This window comes from Pelodiscus sinensis, chromosome 7 (assembly GCF_049634645.1).
Source record: "Pelodiscus sinensis isolate JC-2024 chromosome 7, ASM4963464v1, whole genome shotgun sequence".
NCBI classification, from domain to species: domain Eukaryota; kingdom Metazoa; phylum Chordata; order Testudines; family Trionychidae; genus Pelodiscus; species Pelodiscus sinensis.
In genome coordinates, this window is record NC_134717.1 from 70,850,706 (window position 1) to 70,864,160 (window position 13,455).

The window sequence follows — 13,455 nt, forward strand, 5'->3', positions numbered from 1 at the left end:
GTGTAATTACCAATTCAAAAAGGTGCTTCTGCATTTTCTCTCTTCCTCCTGTCATTATAAGGAAGTGATTTAAGAAGGATGTCTTCAAACTCCTCAGGAGTTTCCATCAGATACACACAATTGACTGTCCTGCTTTAATCAAGGGCTTATCTAGCTTCAAACATCCTAAGTTAAAATATATAAAGTATTACGTCCTTCAAACTAAGCTATTTGTGGCCACTCCCCTCTGAAGGGTACAGGATGCAATAGCTCCATCCTCCCTCAGCTTCCTTCCTTTTCTTTTCCATGGGAGAATTCCAAAGAGTGAGTTACGTCTCACATGTAGTCAAGCAGACTGATGTAAACAGGAGAATTTTAAAATCCCAGAAATGACAGCCGGTCAGTCACAACAAAGAACACAGTGGGAGCTCACTGGGAAAGCCGGCTTTTGTTTTCCAAGTATTTCACCATATTGTATGATTTCCTGTAAAGCCATTTATTTCAGAGCAGTTCTGGTTGCTTTCAGTCACTCTGCGGGTGCAAAGATGCATAAAGCTGTTGTTGCCAGCCACTGAAGGATTCCTCAGCACAAAAGGATCTGTTTCTGCTAGGCCACCTCCTTCTTGGATGCCAACATAATGGCTGGGCCAGAGAAAAGCAGCATAGTTAATGCTCCCGTATACCAGCTGATTAACTACTAGAATTCCTACTTGTGTAGGGATAACATATTAATGTATTGAAAATGATTCCTCCAAATGGAAGTGACTCCCCATAATTTGTTCCCCACAACTTAAAGTGTTTAGATTTATTATTAATTCTTCTTATTATTATTATTATTTGTTAAGATTGTTAAATGTTTAGATTTATTATTATTATTGCCCCTTTAGAATATAATGTATTAGGTCATGTAACTTAGAACTGTTAAGAATATAATCCTATGTAGCCAGAAACAGCCCCCCCTCTGTGCTCCAGGGCATGCTCAAGCTTGTGCAAGGGGCTGCTTGAAATTGACATTGCAAATATACATTGTAACAATGCATTGTCAAGCCACTAACTCTGCTATGGGAGCCAAGCCCTGTAATTGACTAAGGGCATTGTTACTTAATTGACGCCTGTTCTCTTTAAAACATTGTAACTTTATTCAGCACTCAGAGAATGTTTTAAGCAATACCACCCAGAAACTTTTGTAACTACAACTTTTATTATTATACAAAATACTGTATGAAAGTTTATGAGAGAGAGAGAGAGAGAGAGAGAGAGAGAGAGAGAGAGAGAGAGAGTGTGTGTGTGTGCTTGGACGATGAATGAATGGTTCTGAGAGGTGCCAGCCTGAGAATGCAGCAACAAAGGGCTGAAGAAGGCATCAGGTGCCAGTGCAACCAAAAGGTGTCAAGTGGAGAAAACCAAGTACTGGAGGTCCACCAGATGAGATCACTGATGAGCACCTGGCAGCCACCCTGGAGACATCAGCATGATGCAGCAATTTCCATAGACTGGCATAGGAAGAAATTCCTATAAGAACTGGACTAAAAAACTATGGAATCAGAGTCCAAGGTTCTGCTGCCAGCCCACCAGGAGCTTCAGATGTGCATCTGATCGGGACTTCGCTCCCCACTACCATCACTTGTGTACAGAATACCTGGCCAGTATTCTGTCACAAGCAGCTTCCAGGCTGGTAACTATACACAGAACTTGAATGAATGGATGTATGAATGAATGGTTATATATATATATATGTGTGTGTGTGTATATATATGTGTATATATGTGTATATATATGTATATAATGTGTGTGTGTGTGTGTGTGTGTGTGTGTATATATATATATATATATATAAATAAAAGTGTATAAGGGTTAAGTAGTGATAGGAATAAGTAGTTAAACAACATTGTTTGCTTCTCTTTTCTTTATTTTTTTATTATTATCTTTACAATAAATGTGGCTCTTTGCCTTATCCCCCTCATAAGATCCTGCTTGCTTTTATCTGGTACAACACTTGTGGCCACTGGCAGCTGGCATAAAGCTGCTCTACTTTATGACTTGGACCATACCTTTGTCAGCATGTTCCTAGGATCAAGGGAGCACAAAAGGTGATTTAAGTCCAGTTTTGCACCCTGATTCTCTTTCTAAACGGCACTGAGAGTTCCTCAATCATACTCAGGATCTATTCTACAGGTTCCACACCAAGCCCTGACTTACTGCATATTTGTAAAGCACTGCACATGTTTATTGTGCTAAGAGATTATTGTTATTTCTTTATACTTAGGCAATTAATAATGACTAAAACTAGATCGATAACCCACATCCTCCGACAGAAATGTTCATTCAGACTCAAGAGAACTTTCAAAAAAAGCGCTTCCGAACAAGGTGAGACAAGGTGAGACAGGCGTGCTGTAAACAGAGCTGGTAACTACTGTGTTATTTCCATAGCACCATCAGTGCACATGACAATCATGGAACAATCAGAGATGCAATCCTAGCGTCAAAGAGCAGTAACAGGAAAACAGTAGGAACAATATGATACAGGAGATTTAAAATATAGCAGAAATCTAAGGGACCGGATTCTTCTCCCACTGAAGTCAACGGCAAATCTCACGTTGAATTCTATGGTCAGCATCAGGCCTTAAGACAGGGGTAGAACCTAAGACCCAGGGGCCGGATGTGCCCCACAGCTTGCCTGGATCTGGCCCTGGAGGCTCAGTCCCTGCAAGCATTGAGAAGCCCACGCTGGCACCCCAGCCCCCCTGCCACCTCCCAAGGGGCTGGAGCACACAAAATCTACTAGCCTGGGTCCCCCTAGGCCAGGGCTGGGCAAAATATGGCCTACGGGCCAGATCTGTCCCACCAAGCCAGTAGATCCAGCCCACAGACCCTCAGGTGCATAGCAGCAGTGGCTTTGAAGCACAGTCTGTGCAGGCAGGGGGAAGCTTTGCATGATCTCCCCACCCCCAGCCCAATCCTCAGCTCCTATTGGCTGGAACAACCAACCAATAGGAGCTAAGAGAATAGCTGGGAGGGTGGGGGCAACACAAACCTCTTGCCCCTCTCGGAGCTGAGAGCCACATGGAGGGAGCAGCCTGCGGTTTCAAGTGATCTGAGGCTGCAGGAGGCAGGAAGTCCAGCTTGCCTTGAGAGTGCTACAGGGCTGCTAGCCAGGAGACACTTAGGTAAGAGCCTCTCAGCCACAGCCTGCCTCCTGCACCCGTGCCCTTTACTGTACTCCAACTCCTTCCCCCAGGTCACCATGCAAGCCTTTTGCACCCCCCTGTCCCAGGTCACAACTCTCTCCCAGATCCTGTACCCGCGGCTACATCCCTCCTGCAGGTCAGAATCTTCTCCTGCACCCAAACACCTTCCCAGACCCTGCACCCAAATCCCCTGACCCAAGTCACAACCCCCTCCTTCATCCAAACTCCCTCTGAGACCTCACACCATCGCCTGCACCCCAGTCCCTCACCGTGCGCCCTTCTGCACCCAACCTCCATCCGAGACCTCACATCTCCTCCACAGAAAAGTATAGCCCTTGACCACTTTCTAAAATCTTGGAGTGGCTCCCTGCCAAAAATTGTCCACCCCTGCCCTAGGCTCTGGTGCATGAGGGGAATGAAGGGAATGTCTTTCTTCTTCTCAGTCAGGGGCCATGTCAGCGAGGGGTTTGTTTTGGCTTTTTTGCTTCTCACTTGTGTACAGCCTCAGACTGATTTTTCTGTGAATCAGTGGCCCCTGACCCAAAAAAGGTTTCCCACCCTTGCCTTGAGAGCTAAAGAGTGCGACTCTCCTCTGTGTAAATCGTTAATCCTCACATGAGCTGCTCCCACAGTGGCTCAGTTGGTGTCAGGCCCTCCAATAGGGAGGGTAAATGGGGCAACTTCCCTGGTGCCCAGCGATTCAAAAGGATCCTGAGCTCCTGGCCAATGCCATTGTGGCAGCAGGCGCAGCTGGAGCCCTGGGCCCTTTAAAACACCCCCAGAGCATTACACTACGTGATCGGAGCAGCATTAAAGGCTGAGGAAAGGGAAGCCGTGCTCCGGGTGGCATTGAGGTCTTCCTGGGTACTGGCTGCCCCAGGCCCCACACCTTCCACCGGACCCAGCATGTCCAGGAGCATGATGTGGGCCCCCCCCCCACACCTTGCCCAGGATCCCACTGAGGGTTTCAATGCCCCTGGTTGGTCTACAAACTTGACCAAGGGTTTGTAGGATCAGGCTCAAACACTTATTGGGAGACTGTTTAGACAGAGATAGTAGGTCAGAACAGGTCGTGCGGGTGGGGGAAGGGCACTATATGTGAAAGAAAATTTAGAATCAAATGAAGTAAAAATCTTAAATGAATCAACATGTTCCATAGAATTGCTATGATAGCAATTCCCTGCTCTAATAAGAATATAACAGTAGGGATCTATTATCGACCACCTGACCAGGACAGTAATTTGAGAGTAACAGTTAATTCGAACTAAAGACTTAGTTCGAATTAACGTTTAACTGCTGCGTCTAGCCGCGGGCAGTTAGTTCGGACTAAAGGGGATTTAAAAATGGCAGTGCCCGGGAACATGCAAATGAAGTCCGGGACAGTTAAATCCCGGGCTTCATTTGCAACTCCAGTTGCCCTCATTTGCCTACCTAGCTCAAACTAACAAGCTAGTGTAGACATACCCTTTGACAAGGTCCCTCAACAAAGGCTCTTACGTAAATTAAGTTGTCATGGGATAAGAGGGAAGATCCTTTCATGAACTGAGAACTGGTTAAAAGACAGGAAGCAAAGGGTAGGAATAAATGGTAAATTTTCAGAATGGAGAGGAGTAAATAGGTGTTTCCCAAGGGCCAGTCCTAGGACCAATCCTATTCAACATATTCATAAATGATCTGGAGAAAGGGTAAACAGTGAGGTAGCAAAGTTTGCAGATGATACTAAACTGTTAAAGGTAGTTAAGACCAAAGCAGACTGTGAAGAACTTCAAAAAGGTCTCACCAAACTAAGTGACTGGACAACAAAATGGCAAATGAAAGTTAATGTGGATAAATGTAAATTAATGCACATCGGGAAAAATAACCCCAACTATACATATAATATGATGGGGGCTAATTTAGCTACAACTAATCAGGAAAGAGATCTTGGAGTCATTGTAGATAGTTCTCTGAAGATGTCCACGCAGTGCGCAGCGGCAGTCAAAAAAGCAAACAGGATGTTAGGAATCATTAAAAAAGGGATCGAGAATAAGACGGAGAATATTTTATTACCCTTATATAAATCCATGGTACGCCCACATCTTGAATACTGCATACAGATGTGGTCTCCTCATCTCAAAAAAGATATACTGGCATTAGAAACGGTTCAGAGAAGGGCAACTGAAATGATTGGGGGTTTGGAACGGGTCCCATCTGAGAAGAGATTAAAGAGACTGAGACTTTTCAGCTTGGAAAAGAGGAGACTAAGGGAGGATATGATAGAGGTCTATAAAATCATGAGTGGTGTGGAGAAAGTGAATAAGGAAACATTATTTATTTGTTCCCATAATATAAGAACTAGGAGCCACCAAATGAAACTAATGGGCAGCAGGTTTAAAACAAATACAGTGAAGTTCTTCTTCAAACAGTGCATAGTCAATCTGTGGAACTCCTTGCCTGAGGAGGTTGTGAAGGCTAGGTCTATAATAGGTTTTAAAAGAGAACTAGATAAATTCATGGAGGTTAAGTCCATAAATGGCTATTAGCCAGGATGGGTATGGAATGGTGTCCCTGGCCTCTGTTTGTCAGAGGGTGGAGATGGATGGAAGGAGAGAGATCGCTTGATCATTACCTGTTTGATTCACTCCCTCTGGGGCACCTGGCATTGGCCACTGTCAGCAGACAGAGTACTGGGCTGGATGGACCTTTGGTATAACCCAGTATGGCTGTTTTTATGTTCCTAGTAGCTGCAATTAATTTACCTACCTTTGAAACAGAGAAAAATACAGTGTAACTTCAAAGCATACATGTCCTCTCTAGAAACATAGTAAGTACTTCCACGGGTTGTAAGACTATACATTCTTGAGGGTTTTATTATTTTCAAATCTACCCACATTGATGTTGTAAGAAGAGCCAGATTCTGATCTATTTAAAAGGCTGCCTTACAATGTATTTATGCTCTTGGGATTCTACAAATTTTGACAGACATAAGGGGTTAAATCTTCAGGTGGTGAGCAGGAAGAATCACATATAACAGATAAGCTAACAGACTCACTTAAAATCTTATTGCTTTACTGGGAAGAGAAGAAGCCATCCTACTTCCTACCCACTTCTAGGGGACACTTTCACAACATGTCAGGGATGTGCTGCAGTTGTTTAACACGAAAATCAGAGGAAAGTATTTAACAAGAAACCAGCCTGTCATGAAGCTACAGATCATAATTCTGTCTAGCATATGGGCCAAGTACTGGCGTTCTGCAAATAGTAACAGTCCCACTACAAGGAAACACAAGTAATGAGTATGCACAGATTTATCTACCCACAGTCAGAGATTTAGTGGTGCCACCGTCTGCTCCAGCACTGGAGAGTGTGTTTGCTCCTAAAACTCTTATCTTTCATATGCTGGCACTGTGTTTTTCTGCTTAACCAGAAAGGAAAATACATTTAAAGCCTTTTCCATGGTGGAAAAAAAAAGGATTCCACCCGTACAGGAAGCCTAACTGAGGTCATCTCTGACCAATGTTCTCCACTGGGAACATATTAGAGGTCAGAACCACTTGAATGATAGCCAAAGTTGTTTGTACTGTGTTTATGTATAAGGAAGGAGGATTAGCAGTTTTTAGCTTACTCTTTTGAAGCACAGGATGTTCAGGAATGGGTTGCATACTTTTCCAATCATAGTATTTAAGGCTAGAAGGAACCATTAGATCAGATAGTTCAACCTCATGTACATCACTGCTCGTTCCATATCATCCAGAGATTTGTATCCTGAACCCACTTGCTTTAGGTAAAATACAGGATTTTAGTCCTCTGCAGACTAAACTATTATGTGCTCAAGAACTCCTCCTAAATGGTACCTAGGACCATCAAATTTGGTATGCAGCTTCCTCTTATAATTACTTAAAACAAAGTAAGGGTTTGGTTGTGACAGGACAATGGCATATGCTTGGAATTCAATTGTTTCTTGTAAAATGAAAAAGGATGAGTCTGGCAAGAGGAATAGTTATACTGTAAAATGACCACAGGGGAGCAGGATGGGGGCTGGAACAGCTATAACCCCACTGGGCCAGTGGGAGGCTGGGATGGAGAAAGGGTCAGCTATCTACTATATATTTCAGAGAGTTTATCTGTATTTGTCTACCAGCTGGGGACATGCACCCCTCCTCCAGCTGGAGCAGTAGTGGCCATGGACAGGTGCTTCTTACCTAGCCCCAAGCTGCTGCAGTCAGAGAGGGTTAGGGTTGTCCTGTCTCTGCAGGGCAGCCTGCACACTGAACTTCTCATCCTCAGCCCCACCCCAGAACAATGATTTAAATGGAGAAAAACAATACTATGCCAGTATCTAAATAATTGAAAAATATATTCAACAGAACTGGTCCCAAAACTGATCCCTGTGGAAACACACTTATTATTGTAGCATAAAAGCCTCCGCCTGAGCTATTACTTGATTTTACACATGGACTTTCTGGAAATACACTAAACTGTAAGGTCCTGCCAACATATGACTTAGAGACTGATAAAAACCTCCTTCTGACTGCATTGCTGGGAGAGGGCAGTTGTTTTCTAAATCACTTCAATACTGATGATTTCTAAATGATTCTCTGAAGCTTGTAAATGTTCCAGATGCATAGCCTTTTAAACGCCGCAACGCCTTGTAATCTTTGTTCAACCTTGCAACTGTGTAATCTTTGTAAAACCTTGCAACTTTGTAATCTTTGTAACTCTCAGTCACTTTGCTTGTAACTTGCTCTAAACTGCATTCTCCCCTGAGATATGAATGTATGTGTGAGTAGAGACTATTGTGTGTTTGGGATTAGATACTGCAAAGCTGAGCAACTGGAGCCAGGTGATGAGTCATCAAACCAATCAAGGAGACATTGGGAGTGGGAATTCTCGGGGACATGCAGGAAGCTCCAGGGTCCCACTACTACGTAGAGGCTGGGTGCTAGAAGCCTACACCAACAGCATGTAAAAGCTGTGGGTCTGCCTTCTGCTAGCAGTCCTTCCCTGGGCAGAAAATGTCAGAGGTCTGGGGAAGTCACAGATTTTGCGACTTCCGTGACATAATTGTAGCACTACTCATACTTTCTGGAGGGTTGATTATTTATTTATTTATTTATTTATTTGGGGCTCCCAAAGTTTCAGATAGCAGTCACCCACTGCACTGAGACACTATACAGCATGATAAATGCTGTGACTGAAGACACAGCAGAACTTTACTCATGCACAGAGCTATACTGAAAATGGGAAATTTTGTATATCCTGCGATAAAAGATACAATAATTCGAACTACTGTTACTCCTCGGATCTTTAATTTGAACTACCTACTCTGTGCCACGTGTAGCCGCAGGCACAGAGCTCGGACTAAGGAGGATTTAAAAATGGCGGCGCTCGGGAACATGCAAATGAAGCCCGGGATATTTAAATCCCGGGCTTCATTTGCAACTCCCCTTGCCCTAATTACCCTACCTAGCTCGAACTAACGAGCTAGTGTAGACGTACCCTAAGACTTTTGCCACTGATCACAATAGGAGTAGGCGTAGCCCCTTGGATCTTGTGATGCTCAGTTGAGATCATCCAAATGGCAACTCCACAAGCAATCTGCTTATGAGCTAACATTAAGTACCCGCAGTCCCGCACACATCTCCCATATGTAACTTATTCTTCAAAAAACCCATTTTTTTTGTACAAATAGCAAAGAGGGTGCAATACGTGAGTCATCTTAAAATAGATTCACAAATGGCTGTGTGCTATTTTTACATTGTTTACCTGTAAATTTCTAAAAATATTGTTTTGAAATGTTATGAAACATATTGCTGCCATTTAAGAGCTGTACATATCACTGAAAATGTGTCTGTCAACAGAACAAAAAGCTTGCAGAGATCTTTGTTGCTGTAATATGTGTTTCTAAGCTTAAAATTGACTGATAAATTGTTCTCAATTCTTTTTATTATGAAAAATTCCACAATAAGTATAATAAGATACATAACAACAGAAGTACTTGGCAACTCTCCATAAAGACTAAAACACTTCTGCTTGGGTACATGAATATAATTGCACTACCAGAGTGTTAAGCTTTTCTCCGGACTACGCTGTAAAACATGACTCATGTTGGCTACCTAGGAAGCAGCGTAAGGCAGTGTTTCTGAACCAGTGGTACACATACCCTTAGGGATACGCAAGAGAAGTCTGGGGGATATATCAACAGAAGTGAAATTTGGCAAAAAATGTCCGGGATTTTGCCCTGCAAAGTGGATCAGGGAGGAGGCGGCAGCGCATGTCTGTCAAATTGAATGTTCAGAGCCGTCCGCCTAGATGTTAACAGCCACTCTGCACACGCGCCCCAGCGCAGAAGAGAAAAGTGTGTGGCTGCAGCAGCAGCGGCGGCAGTTCCAGTGAGACCCAGGGCAGGCCTGGGGGGTGGGTTTGGGTGGGGAGAAAAAAAATCACTTCCACAGCGCCTCTCCTAGTGCGTTTCCTCTCCGGCAGCCTCCCGGGGTGCTCCAGCAGGGAGGGCGGCTGAATCTGGAGACTCGCATTACCCCCACTCCATCATCAGCTCAGTACAACGCATCCCCATTGCCCCTTCCCCATGGCAATGTGGAAAGGATGTAAAAGGCGATGAAGTGGCACAATTGCTCCAAAAGACCCCCCCTGCATAAGTGGTGTAGCGACGGGGAGTAAGAGGGGACAGTTGCCCCCGGGGACCATGCTGGGGGCGCTCTGAGCTGAGGTGGAAGCGCACAGCTCCACACGGCGAGCCTGGCACTGGTGGGCCACTTGCTCCCTGCAGACAAGCCACTGAGGCAGGGCTGGGCGGCGGGAGTGGGCACATCAAAGGTAGGGTTACCATACATCCAGTGCCTGGGTCTGGGGGAGGGGGAGGGCATTGGGTTAGATGAGAGAGGGTCTGGGGATGCCTGGCTCTGGTGGAGGGGTGGGTGCATTGGGTTAGAGCAGGGGATCTGGGGGTACTCCATTTTTTTTTAAAGGCTACTTTATTTAAAAAGGTTGAGAAACACTGGTGTAGGGTATTTCCCACGTTTGCTATTATAACTCTAGAGATTTGCAGAAATTTTTTTCCTGTGCCCTTTCTTCTTGTTCCTCTGCCTTCTCTCCTTTACTTGTGTATTTGCATAGAACCAACTGCATAGAGGACTATCCTACTCCATAAGCAGCATATTATACTGTTGCTATGCCATTGTCAGAACTGTGAGAGACATGACCCACAAAAAGACTTGGATGTTACTGAGAATTTTTTGTCTCCTTAGAAGGGCTTTGAACAAACAGCAGTTTTTTCAAACATTTACTTAATTCAAATGGTGCATCTTGGATCATTTTTACTTTGGGTTTTATATGGAGGAAATGCAGAGAAAAGAATTAGTGAGGTGAGACCAAAGAACCTTTGGATCTATCTGGAATGCAGCTGCCATGGGCCACTTTTATAAAATATTACAGACATGGGCTCCGGGTGACCTCCCCAAACTGGCCAAGAGAGCCTTTGTAGCCCCCAGGGAGTCCAAAAGCTGCATATATGTTCCAGTGGTGTTTTTTTTATCCAAAATTTATTTTAATTTCATTCATTTTAATTTTTCTTTTGGTGAAGAGTTGGTGTTGACTGGTTTGCAAGCAAATCTCTGACATTAGGGTTAGGGTTTGGAGGCTTTTTGGAAGAAGTATGTTTTCAGAAGGGTCTGAGGAATAAACGGCAGGGGTGGCATGGCAAGCTGTATCAAAAGGTAGGTTCCAGTTGTAAGGACTGCAGCAAAACAAGCTCACTGAAAGAATAGAATGACTATATTAATAAAAAGAGGTTATGTAAACACGCAATAATTCTGAAAGTATCCATTATAATCAATTACAAGCGCTTACACTCATTAGAAAATCATTACAAAAATATAACAAAAAAACCCAAATTTGATAAAATCCTTACAACTTTTTAGTAAACACATTAATACTACCCTAATATTCTGCCATGATTAGAGGGAGACATCCTGAATTCGCCTTGCTTCACAACTCATTGATAATATATTTCAAGAATGTTTGCACTGATTTTATGTTTACAATCAGACATTGGCTACGTCTAGACTGGCATGATTTTCTGGAAATGCTTTTAACGGAAAAGTTTTCCGTTAAAAGTATTTTCGGAAAAGAGCATCTAGATTGGCAGGACGCTTTTCCGCAAAAAAGCCCCAATCGCCATTTTCGCGATCGGGGCTTTTTTGCGGAAAAGAAATCTCTGCTGTCTACACTGGCCCTTTTGCGCAAAAGCCTTTCGGAAAAAGACTTGCCCGAACGGGAGCAGAATAGTATTTCCGCAAGAAGCACTGATTTCTTACAGTAGGAAATCAGTGCTTCTAAGGAAATTCAAGCAGCCAGTGTAGACAGCTGGCAAGTTTTTCCAGAAAAGCGGCTGATTTTCCGGAAAAACTGGCCAGTCTAGACACAGCAATTGTGTTTACCCACATCTATCTATCCCCAGATCCTGGTATGCACACATGAATACTGGCTGATCACATGAATTTACAGAACAAATGAAAAGGGATATCATAAATAAGTTTGAGAGGTCAGAAACTGTAGTTGATTTCCGAAGGCCTCAAAACAATTACCTAAGCAACGTTAACTGTTGATCATATTAATGTGTCATAATTAAAAAGGAATAAGGTCATTTCTAATTCTATTACAATTGGACAATGGCTAGAAAGTTATCTACAACTATTTGCTAAAAAACCTGAACTCACTTCTGCCTTCTTCGGGAAGTTTTTCTGCTCATTATCCATTAATATTTACTGGCAGAAATACTTTCCATAAATAGCAAAATTATTAACAAATTAGATAGTATTCATGGAAAACAAAATATAAACTCAAACATTGTTTAGGTCAGGAACCATCTCTCACTGTGTGTTTGTACAACACCTGGTACAATAAGATCTCAATCTTGGTTAGAGCCTCTAGTCTAGGTACTACCATGATACAAATTACCATGATACACCTTTGAGTACTGACACTTTATTTTAAGAGTTATGCTCACCAAATGGAGAAACACAGAAAAATACCATGTGATCTATATGTCCAAGCATAACTCCCTAACTGAGTTTGAATTGCAATTACTGAATGCACACAACATTACCTGAAAGATCTACAGACCAAGACATATTCAATAAAGTTGTTCAGAAAATAATGTTGAATAAATTTAGGAAAACAAAACTGCTCGCATACACTCTGCAAACCAACAAGAAAGGGGGCTAACTTCATCAAAGTTCCTGTAGTCAACCGCTGGTCAGTTTCAACAGCGGCTGAATCTGGACGCCAGTTCCGACTTACATTCAGATTCAACTTAAGAACAAACCTACAGTCCCTATCTTGTACGTAACCCGGGGACTGCCTGTACATGCAGATATATAGGCAAATAGCGTCTTTCACACTGACGGGCGTGAAAACAAAGATTAAGGCAAGACTACACAACACACAGGCCCCATTTAAGTCAGTTCTCCTGATATTAATAAAATGCAACATTTACCTGATTTCCACCCACATGACAGCACTTTTAAAGAGCAATGATAGTCCAGAAATTTAACTACTACAACGCATATGAACAGAAAACTACTTTTTTGTTTTGGGTCCCACCTGTGGGCCACAAGCAAACAGGATTTAGGTGATTGCAAGTAATAGCAGACAGAACAAAGTAAGTTTGCTAAGCAAAATAAAACCAAACACACCCGCGAAACTAACACTTTAAAATAACTTGTTACAAATCATAATTTCTCTTATTAGTTCTCATTTCAGATAAAGTTCTGCTCAGGCCAGAGATGTCCTTTCTGACCAGGCTCCACCTTTGTCACTACAGTCCTTTTGTTTCTAGGTGTTTTCACATATCCTCTCGGGGTGGGGAGGCAATCTGTAAAGTCACCTGAAGACCAACAATGTTTACTTCCCTTGCCTTCTATAGAATTTCCCAAGGGCAGGAAGTCTTTGTTTGATTTCCTAAAAAGGGATGGGCAAATTCCCTGCCCATTTGTGGGCAAATTTGTGGAAAAGTGCAAATGTCAAGATGGATTCCACCATCAGGTGAAATTAACACATCTTTGTAGCACAACTGCAGGAAGACTGCTTTCCTTCACTCAACTGTCTCTTATTAACAGGCTATTAGCTCTGTCTGGCTTCTTCAATATTTTTCCTAAGAGGCTGGAAATAGACTTTTACCAACATGAACACATTAATAATAAATTTGCAGCCAATATTCCTAATTTCAGATACAGAAATGGTGGATGCATACAAATAGAATATACACATTCAGTGGATTATAAGCTTT

At 42.9% G+C, this 13,455-nt stretch overlaps 1 protein-coding gene across 6 annotated transcripts in view; it reads right to left on the reverse strand.

Moving 5' to 3' along the window:
- HECW2 (HECT, C2 and WW domain containing E3 ubiquitin protein ligase 2) overlaps positions 1–13,455 on the reverse strand; it is a 309,520-nt gene that overhangs the window by 140,900 nt on the left and 155,165 nt on the right. Inside the window, exon 1 of one of the 6 annotated variants that reach the window (XM_014570880.3) lies at positions 11–1,194. The exons of the other annotated variants lie outside the window; for them this stretch is intronic. The gene's annotated coding sequence lies outside the window, so the exon portion shown is untranslated. Of the gene's footprint in view, positions 1–10; positions 1,195–13,455 lie in introns of those variants that run through there. 6 annotated transcript variants of the gene reach the window in all.